Raw genomic sequence first — 18,326 nt, forward strand, 5'->3', positions numbered from 1 at the left:
GCTGGAGCAAGAGCGGTTCCCATGTGCCATTTCTCAGCAGGGCAGACAGCGTGGGAGCATTACACGGCGCTGGGGCAGACTTGCCGGAGTGCTTTAACCTGGCCAGTAATCTGTGAAAGACCCATCAGCACATGCAGCCCATATGCAAAGCCCTCTGCCACCCCCCACCCAGCCCTCGCAGGTGCACTGAGGCCACAGCACAGCTTTCACTGAAACCGGACCTGTCACCCTCCCTGTTACAGTAGACAGTGGTGGCAGGAAACCTTTAGCATAGGTACCTGAGGAGAAGGGCTGGGGTGACCCCCCAGGGTCCCCTTGCTGGGGACAAGGGCCATGGCCACTTAGTGTGTTGCACAGCTGTCTCAGGAACAGCTGGAGACAGCTGACTCAGCACAGCTGGCACGGTGCGTGCGGGTGCCATCACCGCACAACCCACCCGCTCCCCGTCTAGACAGTGAAACTTGGAGCCGGACAGACTCTTTTTACAGAGACGCAGCAATTGTATAAATTGTACCATGTGCAGGACAGACTCCAGGGTCCCAACCTCTGTCCCCAAGGGACAAACTCACGGCTGTCGGAGCTGCCCTGCAAGGCTCCGCGGGGCTGGGAGACCTGGCAGCCCAGCACGTGCTCACCCAGGGCAGGGGATGGTCAGGAGAGGGTGCAGGTCCAGGAATGGACCTTGAAGAACACGAGGGGTTTATGAACAGTCTGCTGGCACAGCCAGCAGAAGACAGATCAATATTTCTGCCCCAGGGCAGGTGGAGAATAGAGTCTGTTATAGAAACCACCTGTCTGGAGCCTGTCAGGGCTTTAAGATGCTATCTGCAGATTATTCAGATTTTGCATCTTTGCCTACCGAGTTCTCCTCCAGCCCTGCTGATTTCTGAGCGCAGCACCCAGACGCTTGTCACACACATCACCTCATCAGCCCTCAGCTGGCACAAATCGGGAGCACCGCAGGGAGTAAAAGGCAGTTTGGACAAGGCAGGCTTTGCAGTGGGCTGAAGCGTCACGTTGTCAGGATCAGTCAAGTAATGAACCTTTTCAGGGACATTCAGAGCTCTGAACTCACCAAGCAAGGGACAAAACTGCCTTCTTGCTCCTGAAGAAACTGCACCATCAGTGCCAACACATTAATTGAGATAGCTCTAGTTAAAGCAGGCTACCTCCTTTTACTGGCTTCACTCCCACCCAGTAGTAATGCCACGTCCCTCTTAGCTGTTGCCCTTGATGTCCTAAAGACAGTGGAGACCAGGAAAGCCCAGCCCATTCAGTAGAAGAGCAACATGGAGAAGAGGGGCAGAGGAGTAGGTCTGTCCCCGCTTCTCCCCAAGCCACGGGCACATTAATGTGAATTGAAATGCTGGATCCCCAGAGACAGCATATCACAGAAGTGGGTGACACCAGCACAGCATCCAGATCTGGGAGAGGAAACGCTTCCTGAAATGGAAGTATTCCTCAGTGAGCTGTTGCTAAAAGGTCTGGGGACAAAGGAGAGTAAACTGCTCCATGTCACTCAGAAGAGCCTGTGGACCTTCCTTGCCAGCTCCCAGAGGAAAAGCGGACGATAAAGCCCCGGTTCTCAGGACCTAAGTTCCATGAAAGAACAACCCATGGGGTTTTCTTGAACTGTTCCGTCTGCCACAGGGCAATTCTCTGCCTAGCTTTCCAGGGACATAAACCGACCACAACCTGGGACTTGAGTTCCCCACCCAGGAACCCACCTCCTTCTTGCGTCTGTGTATTAACCACACCTGCAGCGCAAACACCAGCACCCTTTCTCTTTAGGCAAGTGAGGACTCCCCTTCTGAGAGGCAATTTTTCATTAGAAAATGTGAATATGGTGGAAGCTCCATATATTAGTGCTAGTTTCAAGAAAACTTGATTGGGAAGGGGCGTCTCTGGACCAGGAAGGTGTTCAAGGAGCATGCAAAGCCCAAAGTTGCCCCAGTGGTCAAGGCTGGGGCAGTTGGCTTTGGGCCAGTTAGCCGGTGGGGTCAGAGGCATGCTCCGTGCAAGCCATGGCTGTGAAGTGACAGCACTCCAACCCCCACCTCCGTTTGGAGCCATTCTTCTTTGTGTAAATAATCCAGCATTTTTCAGCCCAGAAAACCCGCGTAGCCTTGCGGCGGGCGGTCTCTTCGGGCTACGTCTGGTACAGGGCCCTCTTCTTGCCGCAGGGGCTTGAGCCAGCGTCCCCTGGGTGACACCTGCCATTGGCCATATGCTCCCAAGTTGCACAGGACAGAGGAACCCACCCCTGCACTGCGCTCATCTTTCCACCCACATGGCCGAGAAAAAGACGTGATGCTTTCCCGGTGCCCAAGCAGCCACAGGGAAACGTCTGGCAAAACCAAGGGCTCTGGCAGCAGCTTCAGCCCTCAGCGATCAGCTGTGAGACCAGCAGCTTTCCTGCACAGAGCCTGCCACGAGTCCCTCTGCTGCACTGCCTTGCTCCTGGGGATGACGACTGAGGGGGCAGCATCCTCTCCACCTCATCTCCTGGTGACTCGGTGTCCATCCCTGTCCTGCATTCCCCTCCAGTGCTTCTCCCAGAGACTGCTGTGTTTATTGTTTATTAATTAAGGAGATTTTAATACACCTTGTGATGGATTGGTAATGGCTCTTATCTGAATTTACAGAGTTGCAAAATACATAGCAGAGCTTCCACATTCTCTTAATTAGCACCTAAGCAAATGAGAGCACACTAGATCTGGAGATCTTCAGGGCCTCACGCTCCCCTTCTCAGAGCCACTGGAGATGTGAGTGTAATTTCAAACAGTCAAGGCTGCTTGGAAGGGCACCTCCAAGGTATTTGTCATCACTTTCAAAACCCTTATTTACTCTCTTCTGTTTCCAAAAACCCCTCTGGGAGCTGGGAAATGAATCTATTTTCCTATTGAAACCCATCACATGGACATCCTGCCTTGCTATTTTTAGGGATGCTTGTGAAGGCAGGTTGCATTCTGCTCTGTTATTTCAGGGTCTCGCTAGCCTGGAGCTGCCCACGCTGGCTGTTATCGGAGGGTCCTGGAGGAGAGCCCAGCTGCACACCTTGGCTTGTTCTTTGAGAGCTCCTGCTCTGTCGGCCCTGAAGCATTTGTCCTAAACAAAGACAGATCTGTACTGGCAACCGTAATAACTCTGCAAAAAGCTGCAGGGAACACATAGCACCAGGGCCAGACAACCAGAGCCATTCACACCACTCTTCAGGTGTATTCTGCCTCCCCAGCGCCACACCAGAAGCTGGCACAGCCCACATAGGCATGGTGGAAATGCTGCAGAGAGAGGCATATCCACGCTGGCAGCAGCTCCTATAAAACCAACAGAGCTGACGTGGCAGGAAAGGCTTTGGCACGGATGGTCCAGCAACCAGGGCAAGGCCCTCCAGGGATGTTGATAGTCTTTGGTTATTCACCTGTGCTGAGATCCATCTTCTTTGCACAGTCACTCCTGCCCATGCTGCAATCACACCTCTTTTTTTTGTTCCATAGGTACCTCCGGGTGTAAACTCAGCCCTTCATCTTAGTCTCTGGTCTGAGCTAGGACAGTCTTATCAGCCACTGCTGGCTTTGACAGCTGGGACTCCCTTCAGCTCTTTGTCTGCCGCACATTCAATTGAATGGGGAGCTCCCTCCTGCCGCCACAGCATTGCCTGGATCCGACCCCGCGGGCTCTCCCCTCCCTCACGGCAGAGGAGCCCTCTCCGGCCCTGGCGCTGGCTCCCACGAGCCGCTCTCGCCGCAGTGAGATATGTCACCACTGACAGCTCCCCCGCCAACACCCAGCGACGGGGACATGATCTTCCTTCCGTCACTCAGGAGCCAGCTCAAGTCACCGAAACATGTTCCAGCCATCACAGCGGTTCAGGGCGGCTTCTGCTGACAGCAAGGCAGAGCACGGGAGCTCCCAGCGCTTCCAGAGCACAGGAGCTCCTGCTCGCAGGGAGCCCCTAAAGACCCCCTGGAGGACCCCAGCTCCCCATGTTGTGGGCCGGCCGGATGCACCCCCAGAGGCAGAGCATATGCCACTGATGCTCACTCCCCTCCCAAGGCAATCCTGGCTGGATGCCCTGGGTGACATTTCCCAGGAAAAGAACAGCACAGTAAATTCAAAGGTTAAATTTGCATATTTCCCGGTGCTGCTCTGAAGAGCCAGACAGCCGCTCAGGACGAACTGCTGCCAACCTGCTGCACAGGGAGCACAAACACGCTGTGCCTACCAGGGCAGAGGGACCCTTTTTGGGTAGCACCATGCAACTTCTTCACAGTGGCCTTTAGTTCTGACAGGGAGCAAACCAAAGGGCCAGAAGCAGTGGAGGGGATGAAGATCTGGCCATGCATGTGTAGAGCGGCCCAGGACACCGAGGAGGAAGACAGGCTTACCTCCATTACCCCATCTGAGGAACAGCACCCTGGGAAGAAGCAACGGAGGCACTTCTGTGTTAACTGGCATGACATCTGCTTTCAGCAGCATGCCTGGGACTCTATCTCTCCAATGATGTGTCCAGGGAGGCCACAAAGAGTCTCCACAAAAAGCTCCAAAGGCTACGGGCTCAGCAGAATGCTGCACATTAAGTACTCCTTACGGTGTGTGCAGAAGGACTGTTACAAATTCAAATGAACAAGCCGCGAGTGAATCACCCGACGGGGACGGGTTGGCTCCAGCTAAGCAGAAGCAAAGCAGCGGTCGGTGAGGGCTCTCAGTGGGAGGGGGCCAGGCTCAGCCACAAGCCACTAAAACACAGGGAGAAACTCTTCATCAGCACACAAGGTGGGAGAAACAGCGAGCACAGAACCATCCTCCAGAACCAGTTTCCCAGCTCAGCAATGCCACACAGCTCGGCATCAGTCCTTGGGTAACACTGAGCAATGCATAGCCTACATTGCTAAATGTCTGCTCAATTTTCATCTTTACCCACCACCTTTTGTTTCCCAAGCCTTGTTTCTGATCCTCCAGATGTTTGTGTTATGCTTTGAAGAATAACCCACTGTCTCATCTCCTTAGCAAGCTCCTCTGAAGGAAAAAACCAAGGTGGCAACACTTGGGAGGGAGCAGGTTGCGAGGATGCACCTGCACCCAGAACTGTTGGGTGAGGAGGAAACAGGGTCCAAAGAGGAGCAGTGCCAAGGCCAGCGGCATCAGCTGCTGGTTTCCCAGAAAGGGCTGCTGTGGCAGGCCCTGGTGATGACCCCTCTTCGCGTTCCTGCAGGCAACAGGGCTGTCTTGTAGCCTCAGCTCTCCTCCATCCCTTCCAGCAGCGCCTGCACGTTGGCACTGCTGGATGTTTTCCTGAAGATATAAATATGTGGCCCTTGCTGCACCTTCTGTGGACTTTCAGCAGGACGTTGTGGGAGGCAGCTCTGGAGGATGCTCCTGCTAGTGGAACACTCTCCTCCTACGCTTTTCAGCGTGTTGCCATCTGGCTGTTTCATCAGAAGCAACAGCCAAGCTATCGTCCCTGTGCCATTTGTCACCGTGCTTTCTCCTATATACTGGCCCATGGTTTCCATCCCCCTTTGACATCAAGTAGCTCCAGACCCTTTGAGCTCTCTTCATGTCAAACTCTCTTTGTCAAACTTTCTTTGTGTTCTCGGTAATTTAGGTCTTTTTGGAGAGAAGGGGGTGAAAGGAACCGTGATTCTCCGAGGGAGGAGGCACCACTGATTTACGTACAGATTTTCCATTTTCTCCTCATCCAGTTTTTATCCCCCTCCACACACGCTCCCATTCTGGTGGCCAGTGCCCCGCACCGGGCCATGCGCCAGACGCCCAGTCCCCGGGAGCCCCGCGCACAGGTGAGGACAGGGCGCACCGCCGCACTTTTCTCGGCGCTGAGCCTCTTGCCTCACCAGCTCCAAACCTGTCAGCTCACGCAGGGCTCAGCCCCTGCAGCAGGCAGCAGCGCTGGCCGCTGCCCGGGTGCGTGGCGAAGCCTGTCGTTAGCCTGTACTCAGCATAGCCATTTCTTTAACCATTTTGGTTTCACATCTCTGATCTTCCCACCTCTTTTGGGTGACAAACAAGCTGCAGCCCCTTCCCCTTCACAAGCCGTTTGCTCATCCCATGATCATTTCTCATCCCTGTCCCATGACAGAAACAAAGGCAGCGCCTCGTGCAGCACTCGCCGTGCCCCGCTGGCTGGTCCAAACACACGTGTGGCCTCTGCTCATGTAGCCCCACAGGCGCGCCCGCGGCTCCATGCGTCCAGGCACATCCACACCCTGCGACGGGCATTTTGGTCTCGCAACCGTGCGCGCAGCCTCACAATCCAGAAAGGCCCGGAGGGCCCCTGCAAGGCTGCACGGGCGTGCACGTGGCCTGAGCGACTGATCTCGTCCACCCCTCGCCCTTCCCAAGCACGAGGGGTTGGGAGGAAGCAGGCGGGGGGAGCTGGGGATCACGCGAGCCGCTCTGGCAGGCTGGCTCCAGCCTCCGCCAAAGGTGGGTCAAGGCTCTTTTACAGGAGCTGTTGGGGTGCACTCGCAAACGCTGTTCATCTCCTTTTCCTCTCTGTCGATTTTGGCACTCACGACGAGGTGCAATTTTCCTTGCCGCGCCGTTTGGCTCCCACCATACTGAGAGATTCCTGTGCCATTACAGCCCTGTCTCCCATTATCACTTCCCATGTCCCCTGGAGCCAAGCATTAGGCTCATTCCTTTAATTCACAGTTTTAGAGAGCGCAGCGAACGCCTGCTCTGCCCCAGCCCTGCACGCTGGGAGTGCTCCCGTGTCTTTTTTAGCAGTCCGGCGCTGCGTTCCCCAGGCTCAGAGCAACTGGGCCGGTGCCTGCGGCACGGCAGGCCCTCGCTTGGCCTGATCTCCCCCCCGGGGATGCTCGGCCTGCACTCGGTCTCTTCTGAACACAGGGGGCGTGCGGACAGGCAGGGGGGAGGCAGACATAACGACTGTCACCCTCCTCTCTGGACAGAAGGACGATGACACGCTGACAAGGATTTACCAGGAGGGGCTGCGTGACTCAGTCACACACAGGGGCGGTGGGAGCCGCCGGCCCGGGGCCTCTCTCTGTCACATGCTAAATCACTCGCCTGACCCTGACTGCGGGTCACCGGTGGAGCTGGGCCTCGCGCCCCGGCCGGGCGACCCCGCGCCCCGCTCGCGGGCCCGTACGCCGTCTGCATCGCAGCAGGCAGCAGCGGGTGCCGGAGCTCAGCACCTGCCTCCCACCAGCACGCAGCGAGTGGAGCAAACCCCAAGCTCGTCTCTGGGTTCTTTGGGCGTTTTGACATCAGCAGTTTTCCCTCGCTGAGCCCATGCCTTACAGGGAGGCTTTATGAGCAGGAAACAGGGCACAAATGTGCATGGCAAGGGAGTCATGCTCAGCTGAGCGGCAGTGAAGCCTGCATTTTAGGAAGAGAGGAGCAAGCTAGGAAGGCAGAAACCCAGCCAAAACCAAAACAGCTCAAACACTTCCACAGGGTCCATCTCAGCTGCAGCAAGAGGAGGGGAGAGGGTGCAGGCAGGGAAAGGAGGCAACAGCACACGGAGAACTGCCTTGGCTGGCACCCACTGGGTGTTTGCCAATAAAACAAGCTCAAAAGGCAGGCACCGAATACATCAGAGGGTGGGGATCCCCCTCCAGCACCGAAGGCAGAGACCACACACTGCAGGGAGTCCTGGGGAGCCCAGCACAGCTCCTCTCAACGCCTGCCCGTTCTGCAGCCCATCCACCACAACGCAACCCCAAGGTATTTCACATAATGCTACACGGGTGGCAAGGCTGGAGCAGGCAAAGTCTATTCTGGTGGATCCTCACGACAGCAAAAACATGCCAAGTGTACCTGGGTGAGGAGTAAGCCCAGCTCTAACACACACGCGACACGCACCGTGCCAACATGCCACCAACTCATGCATGCAGCGACACACAGTTGGTCCCTTCCCCAGCAGCAACATACCAGCTGTCCCAGGGCAGAGCAAATTCCCTGTCCATATGATGGGAGAGTGCCAAGTGGCTTCTCCACCCCTTCCCCACGCAGGCTGCAACCACAGGTACCTCTTCTCCATCAAAAGCAGCATGTGCACATGCCCCAGGCGAACCCAGGTCAAGCTCTCCCAAGCTCCTAGTAAATTCAGGGTCCTCAGGAAATGACCAAGCAAACTGCTTTGAAGAAGACTTCGTCCCCACAGCCCAGCTGGCCACCCAGAAGCTTAGGATTAATTGTAAGCCTAGCAAAATACTAGGAAAGCCAAAAATAAATACAGTGAAAGAAGAGCATTTCCCACTGGAAAGCCATGGCCAAGGAAAGTCAGCCTCTTCTGCGCTGGTTCCCAGGAGGCAGCTCAGATTCATTTATTCTGCCACTCGTACAAACGTCTCTCTTTGCTGCGCGGCTCCCTTGGTGCTTCCATCCAACCTGGGAGAAAACGGGCCCATTTTTCGGACACAATGCCACGCGTCGAGCAGGAAAGCGAAGCCCGGGCAGGCGCATTGCTCGAGCACCAGCAGAACCCCAGCCCCACACAGAGCCTCTTCGGGGGGCTCAGGACCACCCTCCGCTGCACACAGGAGAGGATGCAGCCTCAGGAAAACTGGAACAGTACTCGCTGACTTGGGACGCCGTTTAAAAAACCACTGCCTGATTTCTAGACACTGCATTTCCCTCGGAGCACAGCCAGTGCCCCAGCAGCAAAAATTGTGTCGTGATAGAAACAGCTCTTGCTAAAAAGACCAGGAGAGATGGTTCATCTCTCTTGTGGGTAACATCAAACCCAAAGACGTTACCTCTTCCAGTGTCAGGTTCAAGCCACAGGCCCTTTGGCCAGGCTCTGCCTCCAAGCCCCAGCTGAAGTCTCACTTCACCGCACAATGTCAGAAATGAAGGCTTAAGGATGACATGCCAAAGCCTGCAAGAGCTGACACCCCCGTAATGCCCAGACAAGCTTGGCTGGCAGAATCCCTTTGCTCTCTGCTAACACTGCCTCACCCAGAGAGTCTAAAATTCATTTTGCAGATTGAAATTGAACCAGCCAAGCGAGGGATTCGGCCGCTGTTGGTGTCCACAGAGGAGTGCAAATGTGGGGGCAAGCAGGGTCTGGGGTGCAGCCGTGCAGCCCACCAGCCCAGCCTGGGCAGCTTCCCAGGGACTTCCCCAACTGCCCGGCACACCAGCCCGGCCGGGTGCACAGGCAGGGAACGTCCCACACCGTGGGCAGGGAAAGGCAGCACTAGCACGCTGCCTTCTCACGCCGAAATCCCACGCTGGTCACGCGCTGCTGCTCGTCTCTGGAAAGAGCTGGGCTGCTCTGCTCCACGGACACCCCAGGGCAAGGTCTGCAGGTGTTTGGAAGAGGAGCAGGACCGCTGCAAAAAGGCAAGGCAGATGTGCAATGTCAGGAGTCCGGCAATGCTCCCAGCTCCTGCAGCAGGTCCCAGGCCAGGAGCAGGCAGCAAGGCGATGCCTGCCTGCAGCAGGGGATCCCTGGGCAGCAACTGGGCTCACCCCTGATGCTCAGCCCGGGGACATCCCTGTCCCGAGTTCAGATGACGGCAGATCTCAGTCCACCGCCGATCTCCCTCCTGCCTCACATCTGGCAGCAGCTGCCGTCCCACCCCGTGGGCGGTGGTGGACAGAGAGCAGGTCCAACAGGCCATCTCCACGTCCAGCTTTCTCGTGGCAGAGCAGCCTCCCACCATCCATCACAGCTCATGTGGTTAATGCTACTGCTCAGGACTGTGAGCTGCTGTAATTACCATTATTAATTCCCCCCTCCCTTCAGGGTGTATTAACTGCAAATTGAGAAAAGAGGGAGGGAGAGGAGTCTCTGGACTTGATAAATTAGCTGCTGACAGAGAACCTGTCGGTGTTCACTTCAGTCTGTGCAGGACTCGTCCCCAGAGCGTGCCCAGCACGGCACTCCGTCCCACCAGTGCCTCCCTCCCCTGGCTCCTGGCCACTTCACCGCACCCTCCCCATCTCCAGCCCTGCTCGCTCAAGCAGACTCTTGTTAGCAAAGGCCAAGGGACTTGGCTGCTCTCCATTAACGCCACTGCTGCCCAAACCAAGCCAAACATTGACTGCATAGGCATCCAGGAATGGAAACAAATTCCCGGAACGCAGCTGGCACACTGCGCTTGGACGTCACTGAGGGGCTTGTGTTTGCAGTTGCATCTCTCCAGGCAGCCACACCGCTCTATGGAAAGGTCTGGATTCAAACCAAGTTTCTTGAGCGAAGGCAAACCTCAGCTGGTTTCATCTTCACCCCAGTTAAAGTCAGTCTAGATGAAGGTGAGTGGGGACAGAATTAAACAAACCTGTGACACGAGTGCCTGCGTGGACCTGGAGCAATTTGCCCTCATGGTAGCCAAGGTCCCTACAGAAGTCCCAGCCCTGCTTTTTAGTAGAAAAGCCAGAGGAAGCCATCCCCCCTGAGCTTATGGAACAAAAGCTGCCAAATCTCTTTCATCCCCAGGACACGGAAGACCCTCCTCCTGCCCAGAGTAGCTGTTTCCAAAGCATCTCCCACCTGGGTGCACTCCACAGCTTGCAGAACTGGATCTGCCAACGCGCAGGGCTGCAGCTCCTCACAAGCACAGGGCAGCAGCAGGAGATGCCACACCCCTGGAAACCCAGAGCAAGCACTAACACTTGGTGCTATTACTCCTGACAGCAAAAGTGGCCTGAAGAAGCAGGAGGGGAAGACTACCGCTGGTTTGAAGCATGCTGGTTCTTGCAAAAAGGCTGCTGACCTGTGCAGGAGGACAGTGCCAGGCAATAAAACCAGAGAGGCTTCATGTCACCCGAGACAAACAGCTTCAAAGTGCCCTCCAGACCAGGACACAGATGTTCTCATGCAGCACGAGGAGAGGAGGTGAGCAGTAAATACAAGCCCGCACCGCATTACCCACCTGACAAAATGAGCCGCTGTCAAATTCCGTGGATGCTGTGAACGACAAGAGCGTTCGCAGCACACAGGCTCACGCCTTTTCTCTGAAGGGAAAGGGACAGACAGCCCTCTAGTGTAAAGCCAACGCTAACCATGTTTGCACAGGCATGGGAAGCATTAATCACAGCCAGATCCATGCTGGCCGCGCACACTTGGGAAGGGACCCGTGCCCAGGGAGAGGGGTTTGCTCCCCCGCTGCTCACGCTGCAGCTTCCCACCGCCCCTCAAAACGTGGAGATGTGCAAGTGCTAAAGGTCCCAGTGGCTTCCAGGTGATTGTTCTTCTCTGCAGAGACAAAGACAACGTTAACAAACTCGGTATTTGCTCTTAGGATTTCAGAAGACGCCTTTTGTCAGAGGAGGGCATGTAGCCTTCACAGCCTGATGCCAGCACTCGCAAAAGGCTTCTGAAATCCTGACCTGCCCAGCAGCTGATGGCGTGTCGCTGAGAAAGGCCCCTGCATTACGTGGAAGCAGGGAAAGCTGAATTTGGGGCCTCCAAAGATTTGTGCTTTCCTCTCCCTCCTCCCTTCCGCCTAAGAGACCGGATCCACATCTCCTCCCTGTGCACGGTGCTGTGTTATGCACATGGCGTATTGTACGCGACTCTGATCATCACTCACCGTCTGGAGAAAGACGCACAATTAAAATCAATATTTAAAGTCATCAAACAAGCACACACAAATTTTAACAGCCACACAATTCACTCTGACATAACGACGCAGGGTGCAGAGCTGAGAGCTGTGCTGGAGTGCTGAGAGCGTAGTTCTGCCCACAGTCTTCAAAATTTAATGAAAACACACCAGTTTTAAACACTTTCCCAAATCCAGCTCACAAAATCTGTCACTTTGATGTGAATGGTCCCAGTCTTAGACTAATCAGTCACTTTTACTTTCTCTTTAGTAGCTAAAGACACAATGAACTCCCAGCAAACTGCACAGCTTCAGGAGGAGAATTTAGCAGCCAGATGGTTCTTGCAAAAGATTTGTTCTTAACAACACCAAAAAAAAAGTTAACCCGTTTCCCCAGTGAGCAGCTCACATGATCTGACACATCAGCAAGCAATACTGAACTGTTATCTCGGAGCATCACTCTTACCGTAGAAGTGCCCCTTCTTCCTAAACCATCACATAAATTATAATTATCACTAATAACTGATCAATTAGTACAAGTCCATGCAAGGCACTATAATTATCCTGTGCACTCAGGGAAGAAAAGAAAGCATCAAACTTGAATGCAAACATTCCTTTGTTTCCAGCGGAAGGTGCAACACAGGGAAATAAAAGAAAGCACAACTGTTAAAAGGGCAAAAGATTCAAAAAGCCATCCGAGGGAATGTGTCGAACTCCCACAAGATGGAGCAAAGCTGTGACAGGCTGGAAACTCCCATCTGGGCAGTGAACCTCACTCTACTGGTGGGATGCCTTTGCTTTCTCTGTGCCTTTTTTCATCTCTGCGTGGAACTGCAGCTGCAGATGGGGATCAAAACATAGCTGACAATAAAGACTCTCAAGACCTTCATGGAGACCTCCTTGGAGGAAGTACAGAAATGCAGGACAAGACAGTTTTTCTGAGTCGCCTCCAGGAAGTAAGCAGCAAAACAAGCATCAGTTCACAAAAGGATTTTGATCACCTACAGGTGTCGATGGTGGAAAGAAGGTGGCAACCCATGTCAAGGGCTTAGCATCTCCTTAGCTGTATGGACTGGAACTTGGGCAGCAGCATGGGGAGCCAACCATTCAGCAGGGTGATCTGGAGAATCAGAGTGACCGAAGTTACTGCCTCTCTCCACCCAGGACGGCACCTTGAACACTGTGTCCAGTTGTGGTCCCCTGAGCCCAAAATTAATGTGGGGAAACCAAAAAAGTTCAGTGACGGGTGAGCTAGGTGGTCAGAAACCTACAGCAAATGTCCCTTGTAGGACATTTGTCAGATAGAGGGAGTTAGGATGGTTGGATCTGGCGAAGAGGAGGTGAAGGGGCAATCTAATTGCAGCCTGCAGCTACTCGCAGGCAGCTGTAAGGATGATGGAACCAAACACAGCTTTGTGAGGCCAGATGACACAGCAAGGAGCCATGGCCAAGAACTGCAGTTTGAGAGGTTCAGTTCGGACACTAGGAAAATGTTTTTAATCTGCTCCAATTATGGGAAAGGCCAGCAAGTCTCCAGCAAGTCTCCATCATTGGAGGTTTCCAAGGCTCAGCTAGAGAAAGTCACAGCAGACCTGACCTGACGTCAGCAATAGCCCTGCTCAGGGTGGGAGTCTGGACCCTCCAGAGGACACTTCCCACCAGCGTTCCCCACCATCTCCAGGATTCTGGGATTTGGCCATGCCAAACCATGTCCTCAGAGAAGTCTCTGCCACTGCACAGTGCCCAGGAAAGGCTTCGAGCACAGGGTGCGTTTGAGGACTAAAGAGTTTCTGAGAAACTCTGCTTTAACAAACATAGATGTGGGACACCATGCTGGGAGAGCTGCAACAAGTATACAGAAAATACATCCAAGGGCTTCACCCCCAAACACAAACAGAATAGCAAACACACAGGCACAAGACAGAAATGTCTCGAAGTTTCTGCTGCCTTCCCCAGTGCCCCTGCCAGGGACCCTGACTGTGACCCCCACTCTCAGGTCCTCCTTCGTATCTCCCTCACTGCCTGCTCCTGCCCTCGCAGAAACGAGAACTAACTCCCATCAGGCACAGACCCAGGCACTATGTGCACCGGCACTCTTGCTCCACCACTGCCATGCCTAGTTACAAGACAAGAGGTCCCCTGACCATGCCAAAGGCCAGGTGACAAAGGGCTTGAGCAGCCTTGGCCAGACAGGCCAAGTCTGAGCAATGGAGGAGGAGCGGATATCTCCATCCTTGGAGATGACATCCATCCTTGGCAGAAGCCCCTGAGCAACCTGATCTAGCTTTGAAATTAGCAAATTTCAAACTTCCTTTGAGCAGGAGGTCGATTAGATACCTCCAGATGTCTCTTCCAGACTATTCTGTGATTTCATGAAAGCAAATCTTCTGTAAACCCCTGCCCTGCCTGACCCATGCAGAGAGGACCCTAACGCTGCTGGCTGCCTGGGGGAGAAGGGTCGCAGCCTGCCACTTGCCAGTCGCCAGGCTGATGCCTCATGCAGCCGAGCTACCAAGAAACTGTACTAAAAATCACAGCATTGGGGTACTTTCTTGCTTCCAACTTCCTCAACGTCTTGCAGATGCTTGTGTAATGCTTCTGCTTTTCTTGACAACTAGGAAGGCTACAAAATAAAATTCAGGTACTTTTCTAAGCCTCTGATTCCCGGAGCAGAAACTTGAGCGAGACGATAAATACTGTAAAATCTGCCGGTGCTATTGATCAGGTCCAAGCGACAATGCAAAAGTGGTGAGGAAGGCAGGCCAGACCACTGAGACAAACCTGCTGTTGTTGCAGCAACACCCCTAAGGAGAGGATCATCAGTCTTGTCGCTTGACATCGTGTCACTGCTAAAGAAGCCATTGGCAATTGCAACCTCAACATTCCAGCTCTGGACTCTGACCTTTAAGCATAGTCTGGGTCCCTTGAGAAATAACTCAGCATCACTATCCCAGCGTTAGAGCTGGAAAAGCTGAAACTAAACCACAGAAAGGCTCATTGACCTGGTCAAGGATACAAAGAAGTCAGAAGCAGGGCCAGGGCCAGACTCCAGAAGCTCTGGCTTCCAGGAGCTCTCCAAACACAAAGTAAATATGGACAGAGCAGGTGCAACACCACATGCAGATGTTGCCTTCCATCCAGGCAGCGCCTTTCCATGCGTGCTGCACACACACCGTAGGAAATATCTGTGTCACTTTGACACCACTCTGCTCCGAGTCTACATATCATCACTGAACACCACCGTAACGGATAATCATCCACCCAAAACTCACGCTGCTGTGTGTCCCAATAGCCATAGTAAGACACCAGCACAGGCTGGAGGCAGTTTGCACATTTTAGCAAGGTCTGTATGAATTGCTTTGGCATCTCTGTGCAAACATGGAAGGATTGCTTCTTTTCACTGATTATGACTTTTCAGTACAATTGTCTCCCTTTTCCCTCAGTCTCTGGAAACCTCCAGGAGTTGCAACCACAAGCATGGAAGAGGAGGAGAGGCTGGGCTTTGTCGATCACAAGCCTCCCTCCTCCCTCCCACACCTCGGTGTGTGTCTGTAATGGAGAAGCCCTGAAACCCTGTTAGTCACGAACCCCAGACAGATCCATCTGGCTCCAGGACGCGGCACAAAGCCTGCTACGTGGACAGGAGGGAGAAGCGCTAGGGCAATTCCCAGCCCTTGCAGGGACCATACTGTGACACTGCCTCTTACAGCCCCTCTTTGCAGCAGTACAGGATACTCCTATTCCACTGTGTGCGTGCCTCCTGCATAAAAAATCCAAACTCTTTAGGAACATCAAAAGAGGAGCTTGGCACTCAGCGATATGTCTTAATGAAGGTGACAGCAGCAGAAAGTATTGCAAATCCAAGGGGAAGAGAATACACACCTAATTAGACCGACTCCTTTCTTCTCCACTCGGTTCCGCCTCCGGCTGGACGTGCAGGGTGAATCCTGCGCCGGGACTGTGGCTCCAGCCGCCCCACCGGGATGGCACCCTGCGGCACGGCGGGGCCGAGCTGCGTGAGCAACGGCACAGCAGCCATGTGCAGGCTCAGAGCAGAGATTAGAGCTCAGCTCTTTGCAATCTTCCTTGTCCTGCTTTCTGCTGAGGCTCTGGCTCGACTGATTTTCCCTCTCCCTCCTCCTCTCCCTCACGGCTTAGGAGGATGGGAAGGGAAGGAAGATGTTGCACTTCCCGGGGTAGGCAGCAGCTCCCCACAGCTGGTACCACTGTGCACACAGGGTGTGTAGCAGTGTGCCTGAGAGCTGGACTCCGGAGCATCCTTCCCCTTCCCTGCCCCCATTTCACAGTCTCCCTCGCTGCTTCCAAGCCAAAGAGGGTGGAAAATTCTCAGAGGTGCTTCTGGATTTTCACATTTTGCTTATTCCTTTGGAAGGCTTAATGGCCAAAGTCATCGTTGGTGTCAGAAGAGGATTACACAGGCACAGGTCTTCATTACTAGCATAATGATTGTCACGGAATTATCAAGACATCTGTGAGGATGTGAGCTGTGGACCCCCACATCCTCTGCCAGCTTCCAACTCCACACTGAGCCACTGGGCCGAGTGTAGAGACAGACAACCATTCCCCTGCCCGCTCCTTCCAAGCCCCCGAGCAGGGCAGGTAGCACACAAAAGCAGATGGAGGTATCTCAGCTGGGTAGCAAACTGTCCCCTTCCTCCCCTTGCTCCTTCCCACCAACAACTCCTTCACACTTACAAGCAGCACAGGCTCCCAGGAGGTTTTTACTCAAGCAAAGCCCAGAGCATCTGAACACCAGATCGAGGTAATTAATGAAAGACTGGGCTTGCAAGAACAGGACAGCCGTGCTCCCCTGTGTTGGCGGTGAGCAGCACAGGCACATGCTGCCCATAAGCCACAGCAGCAGAGAGAGCAGCGGCAGCTTTCTCGCTGCTTCTAATTAACTTATTTTCTGGACCAGCTTTCTCTATCGCTCTTAGTGGGGAAAACACCACAGAATCAGCAGGGATGCAACAACATCTGCACTGCTTACAACGCCCAGGCACAGAGCAGCGCAACGGCACCTCCAGCTTTCTGCCCTGATATTCCTCTTTAGAAACCCTCTCCAAACACAGCCCTTGATGGTCCCACGGAATATAGGACTGAGGTATATGCCGCCTGGTGGGGAAGAGGGGACCAAGCCCAGGAAATGCTGCGGCCCCTTGATACAAAATGAACATTATACAGAAAGGAAATACAAAATAATACACTGATGAAAGATGTTTTCTCTTAAGAAAAAGGAAGAGCTGCTCTCACATCAGTGAATAAGTAGTCTCTGAGGTGGTGTAAGTTCTCATATTACAGGGTTTTGTGTTTGGGTTTTTTTTTAATAATAAATTTTATAAAGGGATAAGCATGGAAAGACTTCTTTCAATATAAATAAATTGTGTTAATAAGGCAGTAAGTGCTGAGAATACCAGGCAAAAGCTCTGCCTGTGGAACTGCCCCTGGTGGCTATTTCTGGCTGACAAGGCACTTGAAGTATTCTGGCAGCTCATGGTGGGAAATGTAGTCCAGATACAGTAGGATGGTCACTCATCTAAACATAATGTCCCAAGGTTCATAAGGACTTTACAGTCACACCTACCAGCAATCCAGGCTACCCAGCCTCTCACAGGAGCAATTCATAAACAGCAGGAAAAAAAAAAATAATTCAAACCCAAACCCCTCAAAGCTTTGTTCTATAAATAAAGCCGTTGTAACACAGTTTTTATATTTCATTATCTTCTGTGTTGTTTCACATTATGCTGGTAGCAGCCGGGAATGTCACAGTGTAGAGAAAGTGCTGTGCTGCAGCAGGATGGCGAACGGCGCGGGAGAGGCTATCCTGGGCGCCTGCACCACACCCATGGCTGGGCACCGCTCTGCGCAGCTGACAGCCGCCCGACAGCACCACGCCAGGCAAACAGCCCGCGCCGCCAGCTCGGCACCGTGAGTCTGTGCACAAGCACGCAGCCACTGGGTTCAGATCAATGGGTAACCCATGCACCAGGCTACGGTGCAGCACGTAGCAAATGGATGCTGAAGTATCAGTATCCCCTAAGGGCCCGCAGGAGAAGCCGTCGCTGCAACCTGCTCCCAAGGTGTTTCCCACACAGGAATAAATTGGCCGTTTCGGAATTAAAAATGGTGCAAACTCTCTTAAGGAGGTGGTGTGCCATTTGGACCAGAGCTTGGGTATGTCCTTTGATCATCAGAAATAAATCAGACAGAGTGCCCTCCAAAAAAAAAAAAAAACCCAATTATATTTGTGTCCCTGATGGGAACAGGAAGCAAGCTGGCGATGGCACACACGGGAAGAGACCCCGTGCACCAAGAGGCTCTCTGCATGCCAAACGGTCCCCTGTCCAGAAGCCTGGACAGCGGTGGAGCTCCTACAATGGGTTGATCACTGGAGTCAAAAATTGCAACCCGTGGGCTGGGTTTCCAGCAAGCACACCTGGGTGGCACATGCTTCTCCAAGTGGTCTGAACCTGCAGCGTGAGAGCGTGTGTTCCTCCAAACGCAGGTCTTTAATTCGGGTTTCACCCGGAGCGACTGCAAACGGCCAAGGCTGTGCGGCGGGGCAGCTCTAACCGCGGCCGCAGCCCCAGCCCTGCACACTGGGAGCCGGCAAACAGAGACCACCGCCGGGGCTGCCGGAACAGATGAAAAATGGCTGGTTTCAGCCTGAGGAGGCTCTGCCCGGCCGGCCCCGCCGCATGCTGGGTGCCTCTTCCCCAGTGGGGCGAGCCGCCGTGGGGGTCCCCCCTCCGCACTCCCAGCTCT

General features: G+C 53.9%; 1 protein-coding gene across 1 annotated transcript in view; it reads right to left on the reverse strand.

Annotated features, from left to right (window-relative positions):
- Positions 1-18,326, reverse strand: part of RTN4R (reticulon 4 receptor) — a gene marked incomplete at its 5' end in the record, with an annotated part of 116,268 nt that overhangs the window by 63,414 nt on the left and 34,528 nt on the right.

Source organism: Phaethon aethereus, assembly GCF_964289735.1.
Source record: "Phaethon aethereus genome assembly, chromosome: 17".
Taxonomy (NCBI): domain Eukaryota; kingdom Metazoa; phylum Chordata; class Aves; order Phaethontiformes; family Phaethontidae; genus Phaethon; species Phaethon aethereus.